The 13,198-nt window shown below is 39.2% G+C and overlaps 1 long non-coding RNA gene across 19 annotated transcripts in view; it reads left to right on the forward strand.

The window, feature by feature from the left end:
- LOC144320662 (uncharacterized) overlaps nucleotides 1-13,198 on the forward strand; it is a 183,828-nt gene that overhangs the window by 36,433 nt on the left and 134,197 nt on the right. For 2 of the 19 annotated variants that reach the window (XR_013386280.1, XR_013386277.1), the window contains one exon: nucleotides 6,883-6,951. The exons of the other annotated variants lie outside the window; for them this stretch is intronic. This is a non-coding gene — a long non-coding RNA (uncharacterized LOC144320662). The remainder of the gene's footprint in view (nucleotides 1-6,882; nucleotides 6,952-13,198) is intronic. 19 annotated transcript variants of the gene reach the window in all.

The raw sequence follows: 13,198 nt of genomic DNA on the forward strand, positions 1-13,198 counted from the left end.
CAAGTTGACTTGCTTAAGGCAAACATTTCAAAGTCACTCATAATTAGACTTTTGCCGTTTCAACTGTGTACAATAGTTTTGAAAGTCAAGGAAAAGGTGTTGGATGTGCGGTGGAAAAAGATGAAGAGGTTACCAGTATTCTCTTTTATCCCATCTTGCAGAGCTCGTGGGCACCGCCTGCTTCATTTTTCCTTTCTCTTGCTCTGTGCAGAAAAAGAGCAGGGGCATGGGCAGATGTGGGCAAAGGGTTCTGGAACTGCTTGGGTTCTTTTGTTCCTTTGCCTCAAGGCCTGAGTGAGTGAGACAGATTTACTTGTGCCAGGAAAACTGTATGTTGTGGTAACCAACTCCCTCTTTTTCCTTGGCTCCATTAGGCCCTCAGTCTATTGGAGTCTGAGGTTTGAGTAAAAATGCAAAAACATACTTTCTATTATGATCTGCAGCTTTTCAGAGGAGAACCCTCATAAATGTTCAATACTGCTTTTATATGTGGGATGCATAAAGTGCAGTAAATATACACACAGTCATTTGTGTTTTGCTGCTCTGAAAAGCATGCTTTAAAAACTAGAATTTCAAAGTAGCCTACTTGAGGACATTTAATTCCACCTGGGACGTGGGTGGCGTGAGATCTAGCAGCAGCTCAGGCACTGTGTTGACTTTGTGTACCTTTAGCCACAAGGCAGGAATTCACAGCAAACCAGCTTCTTAGTATAGTTCCAATAAAATCAGAAGCATCCAGGCCAGTTGTAAAACAAGGCCTTCATTTATAGAAGAAAAGTGTTATATAGAGTGATATTCAACTCCTGAAGAAGCCATCTTGATTGATTTGATAGCAACAGCCTGTTGGAGTTTTCTGGGTACTTTACATGTCCCTAGACCTTTTAAATGAGCAAAACTGACATGAGTTGTGTTACTTACCTTCATTTGTTAACAAAAATGAGCTTATCCCCCACTTAAAAAAAAAAAGGTAAAAAGATGTATTTTAAAGAATCCTTTAGAGACTTAAAAAAATTAGTTCTCATACTATACACAACACCATACAATTTGAACAAGGGCTTTTGTAGTTACACTGCTTAGAATTCTTCAGCTGGTGGGATGCTTGTGTGACAGGATGATTTGTTGAGACATTATTTTTCTTATTTTCTCCTTTTCTCTAGTTACAAACAGAAAGGCAGTTTTCTGTGTTCTCTTGACCACATCTTGACAGGATGTTCCTGTCTCTGGCCAGCAGCCTTACCTCATTAAGAAGATTATGTTGAGGGTGTACATGGGGAAGAACTAGATAAGTGTACACTCCTTCTAACTGGCATATCTACTGCTGGGTACCCCTTCTTTAAGGTAAAGCAGGGGAGAGACTGGCAAATCCCATGACATAGTTTCTGAAACTGAAATGCACACTAGCAGCTTACTGAATGAAGAAAGTAAGGTCAAGAGAAGCAAAGTAGCTTCCTTAAGCTTACACAGATAATAGGTGATACAGCCAGGACTTGAAATCTTATAATAAATACAAAATAAATGTGAAATAGTAAGTGTTAGCTGTGATTGTTAGTATTAATATTACTTATATATGTTAACCCCGTGACCCTGGCTTCCAGCCCTAAAACTCGATTTTCTTCACGCATTCTGTGAACATGTTAACACTCCTTGGGATGTGGAGAGCTGATACTTGCAGATCAGAAAATCATGCACATTTAAGCATATTTGTTGCTTAAAGTACTCCCCCAGTCCTATTCCATTTTCTTTTCCTTATTTCCCATAATCAGATAATACAGGCTTCCATGACATTTTTCTAAGCTACCATTTAAGCCTACCACTTTCTTGCTGACCGTCCCACTTCTTTACCTACGCCCACCCCAATTCTCCACTCCGTGCCCTGTCCCCCAACACTTAGTTCCTGGTAGGTTGATTGGAGGTACAAAAAGTTTCCTAGGGGCACCTGAGTGGCTCAGTGGTTAAGCATCTGCCTTTGGCTCAGGGTGTGATCCTGGGGTCCTGGAATCGAGTCCTGTATCAGGCTCCCTACAGAGAGCCTGTTTCTCCTTCTGCCTGTGTCTCTGCCTCTCTCTGTGTGTCTCTCATGAATAAATAAATAAAATCTTGAAGAAGAAGAAGAAGAAGAAGAAGAAGAAGAAGAAGAAGAAGAAGAAAGAGTCTCCTATAATATTGCTTCTGTCATCAACAATCCTGAATTTTTATTGCCATTTGGGAGTTTGTTTATAACAATTGAGAATAATCCACATTCCTTAAAATCTATTCTTTTAAAGTATATAACTCAGAGGTTTTTGGTATATTTATTGTTGGGTAACCATAACCACTAATTTTAGAATATTTTCCTCACGCCGAAAGAAAGCCTATACAATCCCACATTTTATTAAATATTACGGAAAATATTTGAGAACTGATTATTACAATTACATGTGAATATCAGGTAATCTACAGAACAAATACTTTTTAAAACCAGTAGAGTTGGTTGTTTACTTAGTAAAACAACCCAGAACAGAAAGCTCAGGTGCATATCCTATGTCCCAGCAATTCTATCTCTATTTGTGAAATAGAAATGCAAGACTATGTGAACTAGAAGATATGTATGGAAAAGTTCATAGCAGCATTATTTATAATAGCCTTGAACTGAAAACAACCAAATGCCCATCAACAATAGAATGGATAATTAAATTATGGTACATTCATAGAATTGAATGTCACATAGCAATAAAAATTAAAATAAAAACCTATAACCATATGCAATACCACATAAAAATTTAAAATTTCACGAAAATAATATTATACCAAAGAATAAAAAATGGCTGCAGTATTATCCCTTTATATGAAGTCCTGAAACAGTAAAAAAGAAACTATAGTAGGATGCCTGGGTGGCTCAGAGGTTAAAGAGTCTGCCTTGAGCTCAGGGTGTGGTCCTGGAGTCCCGGGATCAAGTCCCACATCGGGCTCCCTGCATGAACCCTGCTTCTCCCTCTGCCTGCATCTCTGCCTCTCTCTCTCTCTCTCTCTCTCTCTGTGTGTGTGTGTGTCTCACGAATAAATAAAATCTAAAAAAAGAGAAACTATATGTATTAACTTATATATGATATTTCCTAGGGTACAAGTATAAAGAGAAACAAGTGAGTGATTACTATATATGTCAGTACAGTGGTTACCTCTGGGGTGGAATGAGGTGGTTGTGTGTAGTATGGTGTGCTAGTACGGTTCTATTCTTTATCTGGGTAATGGCTATATAGCTATGCACATTTGCTATTTTATTAAGCTGTATGTTAACATTTATGTATTTTTTAGTATGTGTATTTTGAATATTTCTAAGGCAAATAATAATAATAATAAAGGCAGCATGGGGATTCTAGCTGGTTGGCCCATACACCTGACAAATGGACTGACCCTTAACCTGATGATAATGAACTAGATGACAGGTAGAATGAAGAGAAGGTATTGAAGAGCCTCATGGGGCTATCTTCACAAGGCCAAAGCCACCAAGAAAGGGGTAAATTGTATTCCAGGCCAGTGGTTTTCAAGTTATGTTCTGATATCTAAAGAGCTCTGTGGAGATGCCCAAGAACCACCTTAGTCCACAAAGGAATGGATGAGGCTTCCAGATTTCCATCCTTGTTTCAAAAGCGTCTCTACATATATGTTTTATAGTCTTTGGTATATAATTTCAATTGAAGAGAAAGTTCTTTTCTTGAACCACCCACCCTGTTACAGAGTCTATTAACATTTTTAATGTGCATACTCTTTTGAGGAATTCTATTTTGAGGAATCTATTATACAGAAATATTGTAAAATGTACAAAGATATATGTATGAAGGTGTTCTCCGTGATATTTTGGTAATAGCAAATTAATAAAATAATTGAAGTGTTAATTAATTAAATGTGTTATTGTATGTCCACATATGGAGGACTATTAAACCATTTCAGTTGAATGTAGCACAGTCAAGTGAGTGCTTCTTCACCCTCTAATAGCCAGTGACTTCACTTTATAATGAATATTTTGTAGTGTCCCCTTTACTATTTTTTTATTTTTTTAAAAGGTTTTATCTATTTATTAGAGAGAGACTGAGGGGGGTACAAAGGAAAGGGAGAAGCAGACTCCGCATTGAGCAGGGAGCCCAACTTGGGGCTTGATTCCAGGGATCATGACCTGAGCCAAAGGCAGATACTTAACTGACAGTCATCTAGGCACCCCCCTCTTTACTATTGTAAAACAAAATTCATAGGCAATATAACCTTAATTAGTTTTTTAGAAACCAATATAACATTTAACTAAAATATGGTTAAAATGAAAAAAAGCAATTATTGTGTATTATTATTTGTGATGATTGATTCTATGTGTCCACTTGACTGGGGCACAGAGTGGCCAGATATTTATTTGATCAGTCACTATTTTGTGTATGTCTGTGAGGATGTTTTTGGATGAAATTAACATTTAAATCAGTAGACCTAGTACAGTAGATTGCCCTTTCTAATGGTGGGTGAGCTTCATTCTATCAGTTGAAGGCCTGAATAGAACAAATAGACTGATCCTCACCTAAGTAAGGAGCAATTCCTCCTGCCTGACTGCCTTCAAACTGTGGCATGTTTTCTTTTCTCCACCTTTGGATTTGAATTGAAACCTTAGCTTTTCCTGGTTTCCAAGCCTGCTGCCCTTCAGACAGGAACTATTCCATTGGCTTTTTTGAGTCTCCAACTTGCAGATCTTGGAACTTGTCAGCCTCTATGATCACATGAGTCAATTCCTTATTATAAACTTCATATTAATCAGGAGAATCCTGATGAATACAATATCTATTTAATCATGTAAATGTTCAGGCACAATGAAATTAAAAGATAAAATAGCAATGTCTGAAACTTTGAGACAGAAGCTACCAATGCAGACATCTTGTGTAGACATGATTCCAAACAGAAGAAAATGCAGAATTCTCTCACTTTAGAGTGATCATATTTTTTGAAAATACAGAAAATGTATGCATATTAAAACTATAGGTTGTGTATACTTGTATAACAACATAATGTCCTTGCCTCAAATAATTATAAGTGGGTTTTTCACCTACATAAATGTCTGGTGAGATATTCAAAAGTCATGCGGAAGGTTAAACAATTTCTAATTGTGTAGGACTGGCATGAATGTTGCCCTCTCAATGCACCTAGCATCCTCCAATTATTGGAAACCCAAACAACCTTCATGTGTTTATTTCTATATGGCCGTACAGCCTCTGCTGAGAGCCACTGATTCTTTTTTTAATATTTAATTTTTTAAAAAATTATATTTAAATTCAATTAATTATTATATAATATATTATTGGTTTCAGAAGTAGAGGTCAGTGATTCACCAGCCTTATATAACACCCAGTGCTCATTACATCACATACCCTCTTTAATATCCATCATCCGATTACTCCATCTCCTTGCACCCCTCCCTTCCAGTGACCCTCAGTTTGTTTCCTATGATTAAGAGTCTCTTATGGTTTGTCTTCTTCTCTGATTTTGTCTTGTTTTATTTTTTTTCTCTTCCCCTGGAACCACTGATTCTTATGGAAACTTTCCAAGACAAGAATTGCTGTGTGTACGTATATATGTGTGTGTATAAATAATTACGTACTATATTCGTTTCCTAGGGCTGCCACAACAAATTACCACAAACTTGGTGGCTTAAAACAACAGAAATTTATTCTCTCACTATTCTGGAGGTCAGAAGTCCAAAATCAAGTGTCAGCAGGGTTGTTTCCTTCTGGAGGCTCTGAGGGAGAATCAGCATCATGACTCTCTTCAGGTTCTGGTGCTTGCAAGTAATCAATCCTTGATGTTCCTTGGCTTATAGAGGCACCATTCCAATTACTGCCCTCATCTTCACATATCTTTTTTTGCATGTATCTGTATCTTCTTTTCTGTCTCTTACAAGGGTAATTACAGTTGAATTTAGTGCTCATTCTAATCCTAGATGATCTCATCTCAATATCCTTTCCTTGGTCACATCTGCAAAGTCCCTATTCCCAAGTAAGATCATACTCTGAGGTTGCACGTGGATGTGAGTTTTCTGGGGGCACTATTCCACCTGCTACATATACTTATACACGTAAGTATATATGTCATAAGAGGTCAGAAAGACTACACAGCAAACTGTTATGTGATACTAATGTGGAAAGTTTATGACTAGGCAAGGGGAAATGAAGGCAACTTACACTTTTTATTCTCACTTCTGAAATTAATTTAAAATTTTAAAAAATTAACAAGCTAATATTAGCTTTTTAGTAGTTTGTTTTGGTATAATAACTGTAACCATTTAGGAAATCTCTCTGCCATAATCAAAGGACAAGCAAGTTGTAAGCAGATACACTGGTCTTTTTTCATAGCTAATGCCTTCTCAGGGAAATATGTAATTAGAATTAAGCTTGGGCACAGAGCTATTGTTTTGTATTTTTATGCTTTGTGTGTTTGAGGGAAAGAATCTCCAACTCACTGGGGAGAACACATGGTCCCAACCATAGGGAAGAAAATAAAACTCTGACTTTTAAAGGGACAGCCATGATTGAAGCAAGAGGCAGCTGGCATTGTCAACTGAAGGGCAACCAGTTTATCAGCAGTGTGACCATAGCTGCCATTGCTGGGGCATCCTAGCAGAGAACACGTGTGAAAATGATCACTTTTCTTAAGAATTTGTAAGTAAGAAAATAAATTCCCCATACCAATAAACTAGTACAAATGCAGGAGAGGCTGGTTCAAAATTGGGATAATCAGGTGGCATCATTTGGAATAGAGAAGATTTTAAATTGGCAAAGGGACAAACATGCAATGCTGAGACCACTATTCTCTTTCAGTTTCAGAACTACTAGATTTTCATCCACGGTTCATTTCGTGCTTATCTGTATTTTGCAGCACATACCTCCCCCTATCAAAAGTGACTTCAAAACCAACACATGCAACGGTCGTTTTGCAAAGCTACAGGTACAAGGTGATGCTGAAAGGCAAATATGTATTCTGGGGATCTTGATTTGCTTTCAGTTTTCCATGCTTTGGTGCATGAACAATGTTGGGTTATTTTAAAATCATTTCCAAGGAGTCTTCTAAAAATATTTAAGCTGTAGAGTTCAAAGTGCATATACCATTTTAATTCTGCTAAAATAAACCATAGCCATGTGAACTTGAAAAGATCTAGGCTTTTATTTTGATGTTGATTATTTATTAAGAAGTCAAATAGTCATCTATTTAATCAAAGGGCATTTGCTTCAAATTGCTTCCATCCATTGTCCTTACCATGAAAGACTGATTGTGCTTTGAACTAGGCTCCATTTTTATGGGAGAGATAAAGAAAAATTCTTATAAAAGAACATACACATCAAAGAATCAGCTCCCTAAAACATTTTCCTTTTATACATGTTGGCTACATGCCTACATCTGTTCATAAATTGATATGTAGTCTTTTTTATGTACATTTGCCATTACTGAATGTTACCTCCTTCAAAGATGAAAATACCAATAGATTGGAAAATGAACTTGAGATGAGGATAGCATAGAAAAGTCTGTGGCTTATGGCTGTTTGTTTTCTTGTATCTTTTCATGAGGTCTATCATAACCTTCCATTTAATCTAAGATTGAGTTTTTAATAATTTATTAGCAAATAAAAACATAGTGAGAATGGCCAAACCAAGATATGAGAACATACCAGAAATCTGGGATTGACTACAATACTTAATAAAAACACCCTATTAACCCTTTTTTGGTTATACCCAATTAGACTCCAGATCATCATCTTAGGTAGTAGTTGAGATAAAAGACAAACATCTGTCCACAAACTATATGCAGGAATAAAAAACACAGGAATACTGATGATTTTTCCCTCTTTGGATAACCCAGGAGAAGGAGAATTTTGAAAATTGAGACTGAAATAAGAAATAGATGGGGAAAAGTTCTCAGGAAGAGACAAATGGAGGAGAGGGAGGATGGGAAAGCCCAGTAAGAGATTCCTTGTAGCAGAGAAAGATCAGCGGACTTTAGGAATGATAGCATCTAAAATTAAAATATAAGTGTTTCATGTCTCTCTCTTGGAATCTTCCTCATCATCACCAAATCTTTCATCTGTTAGATACCTATCATAGCACTGCGATAGTACATACCACTTTGGGGAATGAAGTGAGATCTTCAAATTTGGGGCATAAGTGCCAAGAGTGCATTTAGGTTTTCAGAAGCAGTGAGATCATTAGAGGGGACAGATCCCTTAAGCAGGCATAGGAATTTAAAATAAAGGGAGACATTTGTGCAAATGCTCTAGTCTGGGGATCCTCAGAGACACTGTCAGAGAACACATGTAGAGTTTGGAAGTATACTTCATCACAGTAGGCCTGTTGAGGATCACAGTTGACTGACACTTTCCAGCTGCCTCACCTAGAGCCACATGGCACTCATACCCAAGTCAGGCGTCTTAGTCCATGACTCCCAGCCAATGACTCAGCCAATGATGGAGCATGATGTGGGTACTCAAGCCGGGCCATGCCTTCCTGTCTTGGGACTCCTCTCGAGGCAGTCTTCTCTGGGGCCCTCCATCAGCCCTGCTGAGACTTTCTCTGCAATCCACAGAGGTGAGCCTCTTCCCACCCAATCCTTCCTTACCTCTCTCCTTCTGCAGGAGATAGAACTGCATTGCAGTCTGATGGTTCTCCCTCCCTACTCCTGCTCCCTTCCTTTCATCCTTGCCCCAGGAAATTTCTTGCGTGGCTTACCCTCAGTGCCGGTTTTGTGAAGGACCTAAACTGACACAGGCCATACCAAGAGTTGGGTCTGAGAAAACCAACAGTAAGATGGGTTTGGGACTGACTGGCTCACTTGCTTGCAGGCTGGCATAAAGGAGCCTATCTTGATTAGAATGTGGAGGACATGGTATAGTCTGTGGCACAAGGCAAGATCCCAAATGCTGAAGATTTTTAGAAAATGTCCCACTAGAGAGAAATACAGTGATTCTGGTATGTGAAATATATCAGGGAGTAATGCCTACAAGGAGTAGAATTGCCTTATTTTTAATAAGCTATGTTGATGTCCTTTGATGGGATAATGAGAAATTGAGGGCAGTTAACAAATATTAAAGGCTAAGTGTGCGAGCCAGAGGGCCTCTGACAGCTTAAGAAGAGATCTTTATCTTCTAAAAAGGAAGAGTAAAAACAGCTGAGCAATAGAAAGAAGCTATGACAGAGTCACAGAACTCTGGTGATGTTTAAATGTTCAGACTCTAGGCAGGTCTCTCATGCTGAGGTCAAGGCCTTGGCTGGCAAAGCCTGGGACCCTGAAAACTCAGGGCTTGAAGCTGGTCTCCTTTCTCTGGAGGAGCTCTCACTCCTCCTGCCTGAAGTTGATTTTACAGAGATCTTCCCCCTGCAAGGTAACAGGCACCCCCTCAGGAGTTGCTCCCGCCTCTTGTCCTGGCTTCCAGAGTGATGATCAGGGTTAAATCTTTGCATCACCTGGCAGGGATGAGTTTGGCCTGATAAGGGAAGGAGGAAACTATACTCTTTTAAAAAGAGTTATAAGAATTAGCTAGCATATACTGTTAAGAATGAGGGGATTATGAGGCACCTGACTGGCTCATTGGGTGGAGCCTGAGACTCTTGATTTCGGGGTTGTAGGTTTGAGCCCCACACTGGGTATAGAGATTACTTAAAAAAAATAAAGCCTTTAAAAGAAAATAATGAGGGAATTACCCCTGGAATTAGATTTAGAGGGTCCTTGATCAAAAGGGTTGGAACAAAAGAACAGTTATATGAGAATTCATTGACTTTGGGGCTCTGGTGAGGCCCTAGGGATCAGGTAAACGTGCTCTTAGAAGACTAGAGATGCCCAGAGATGGCTAATGCCAGGGGAGGTGGAGAGGCCTGAGTTATTCATGCAAGCAGAAGAGGAGAGCCAACCAGAAGGAAGAGGCAGCTGGGAGTGGGCATGCAGGCGTGGATGTATCATGGAAGGCCAAATGGTCTGTTTGAGCAGCAGCATCTTCACGTCTGTTCGTCACACTGAGACCACACTTCCCCTGGGCTACTCCTAGGCAGTCACTGAGAGTGGCTACCACAGCCCAGGACTGGGCTCCTCTATAGCTGAGACTCTGTCGGTCTGCATTGCAGACCAGGGGCTCTCTAGCCAATCCTTCCTTTCCCGTTCTCATTTCATAGGTCTCAGACCTGACCGGGGCCCAAAGGCCCTTCCTATCTATTTCTGCTCCCTTTCCCCTTAATAAGCATTTCCACTGGTGAATCTCTTGCCTGTCTTATTTCCTCTTGGTCTGCTTCTTAGAGGATGTGACCTGGCGAAGCACATAACTCAGTAACATGTGGCAAGTTTTATTGGTTCCTTTACTTCCTGAGTCTGCGTCACACTTCCTATTTCCTTGTGTCTGGCAGTTTTTGTTGAAATCTGGACATTTCAGATAATACATTTCAAGCAACCCTGGATTCTGACTTTTCTGCCCACCGAAGATTGTTGTTGTTCCTTTGTTTCTCTCACTGTCAAGTGATTTACCTGGCAAGATCTGTGAAACTTGTCTCCTCTGTGGTTTGTCACTGCTGATGTCTCTGCTTCATGATTTTTAGTTTTTTTTTTTAATAGTCTTGTTTTTATTTTTACCCTTCTTTGAAGTCACCCCTGTGTCTACATTGCTTTGTTTAGACAGAGGTTGGATAGAGGTAGTCCTCAACCACGTCAAGCCAGCAAGGCTTCTGTTCTCTGCTGGGTAAATATGTACAAGGGTAAAGCAGGCGATATTCAAAGTTCATGCCATTTTCAAGTATGCCCAGGCTTCTAACTCTTTGCTGGGCCCTTTTGTGTCTCCTATGCACACGTGCTCAGCTTCACGGTCAGCGAGGCATCACAACTCCTTTGGGTTTTCTCCAGTATAAGTGGCACATACACACAGCCGAGCAAGAACTATGCCTTCTCAACAATGACTACATACTCAGGCTAGCAGAGCTATGAGCCTTTCCTATTCAACTACTGTTGTGATTGTCACTTTTACCAATAACCACTGGCCTTCCCCCCCACCTCCAGCCACACTGAGCAAACCCCTTCTGGGAGTCTGGGAGAAGCTGGGAGAAGCTGCTGGTCCTTGTGACCTGCCCTACCCTGGAAAATTTCCTTGTCAACTGAGCCAGAGTTGGGAGGGAGGTGGCCCAAGTCCAGTGCACAGATTCCCATGTTCCTACTTGGGAAGTTAAGCAGCTTTTCATATATAAATGCTTCTCAGATTATTGAATGCTTTTATTAATTTTCAGACGTGAAAGATGATTTTTTTCTTTGCCCATCTTTCTAGCTTTATAGTTGCTTTTCAGGTAGAGTATTTGCCAATCTCCTCACTTGGCTATAACTGGAAATTCCATCTCTACAACAGCTTCTTTTTTTCAAAAGTGTTTATTTAAATTCCAGCTAGTTAACATACAGTGTAATATTAGTTTCAGGTGTACAATATAGTGATTCAGCACTTCCATACATTAGGTGGTGCTCATCATAACACATGTGCTCCTTAATCCCTATCACCTATTTATTTAACCCGTTCCCTACCCTCCTCTCCTCTGGTCATAATCAGTTTACTCTCTAGAGTTAAAAGAGTCTGTTTCTTGCTTTGCTTCTCTCTTTTTCATCCTATGATAATTTATTTTGTTTCTTAAATTCCACATATGAGTGAAATCATGGTATTTGTCTTTCTCTGATTGACTCCTTTCAAATAGCATAATACTCTAGCTCTATCCACGTTGGTGCAAATGTCAATATTTCATTCTTTTTTATGGCTAATATTCCATTGTGTGTGTGTGTGTATGTGTGTGTGTGTACCACATCTTTATCCATTCATCAGTCAATGGACATTTGGGCTTTTTCCATAATTTGGCTATTGTTGATAATGCTGCTATAAACATTGGGGTGCATGTATCCCTTCAAATTAGTAAAATTACTAATTTGTAAATACACTATTTTGAAGGGACACATGAACTTCAATGTTTATAGCAGCATTATCAGCAATAGCTTCTTAATTGTTATTTCTAGCCTTCCTCCCCTCCAAAATCCATACTGAAGTCTAAGTGATCATTCTAAAATACAAATATGATTGTATCTCATAATTTAAATCTTTCAGTGGCTTTCCATTTTCCTTGGCATCTTTATAAGACTCATAATCTGGGTTCTGCTTGCTTTTCTAGCTTTTCTTTTACCACCTGTTGCTAGAAGCCTTTGCTCTGACTGGACTAGACCTCACTCATGCCACACTTTCTTTTATCCATTGGACTCCACATATATCTTTCTCCTTGCAACACTCACAACCTACCTTGCACTCCTTCCTTTGTCCCCTAACCTTCCCCAGCTCTGGGTTTTATTTTCCTGACTGACTGTTACCCTTCAGATTTCAGTTTAGATATCATTTCCTTCCAGGATCACCCTTACTACAAATACCCCTCTCCATCCCAGGTGTGGTGCCTTTGATCTGTGTGCCCATCACCTGCCACATTCCCTATTATAGACTTGATCATACTGCTGGTGTCATTGCTGTTTAATTATCTCTTCCACTAGAATATAAACTCTATGGGACAGAGACTATAGCTGTATGTTTGTTGCTGGAGTCTTAGCACCGTGACGAATGCCAATTGGACTCTGAAAAACTCTTGTTAAGCGATAACAAATCAGGAGTCCTGCTTAAATCAAGAGTCTGCAAACCCTTTCTATAAAGGGCCCAGTTGCAAATATTTTAGGCTTTGTGGACCATCAAGTCTCTGTCGCAACTGCTCCCCTCTGCTGTTTTAGCAGCCATAGAAAATATAATGAATGGCCATGGATTTGTTCAGCAAAACTTTGTAAAAGCTGGTGGCTGGCTCATGGCTGTTGTCTACATCTCTGAATTAAATGAGTGAATGGTAGGTGATTATGAAGTGTTTCACCGAATTAACGGAACCCTTACAGTTCTTGTGTAAATAATTAAAACCCATTTTCTCTACCTTTGGCCTAACCAAGAAAAAAAAAGTAATTAGCCTTTTCCACATAATAATCCACCATCAGAGATAAAATTATGTCCTTTTATATTTTAATAAAAAAACGGTCACAGGGAATGCTGGGTTCTTCTTCGTCTCTCTTCATTTAATCTTTCCTTGTTTTTTTTAGTTTTCATTATTTCACATAATCCAAGGCACAAGGTTAAAGAAAGAAATCAAGATAGTTAATGAACATGGTTAAA

Source organism: Canis aureus, chromosome 9, assembly GCF_053574225.1.
Source record: "Canis aureus isolate CA01 chromosome 9, VMU_Caureus_v.1.0, whole genome shotgun sequence".
In the NCBI taxonomy this organism is placed as follows: domain Eukaryota; kingdom Metazoa; phylum Chordata; class Mammalia; order Carnivora; family Canidae; genus Canis; species Canis aureus.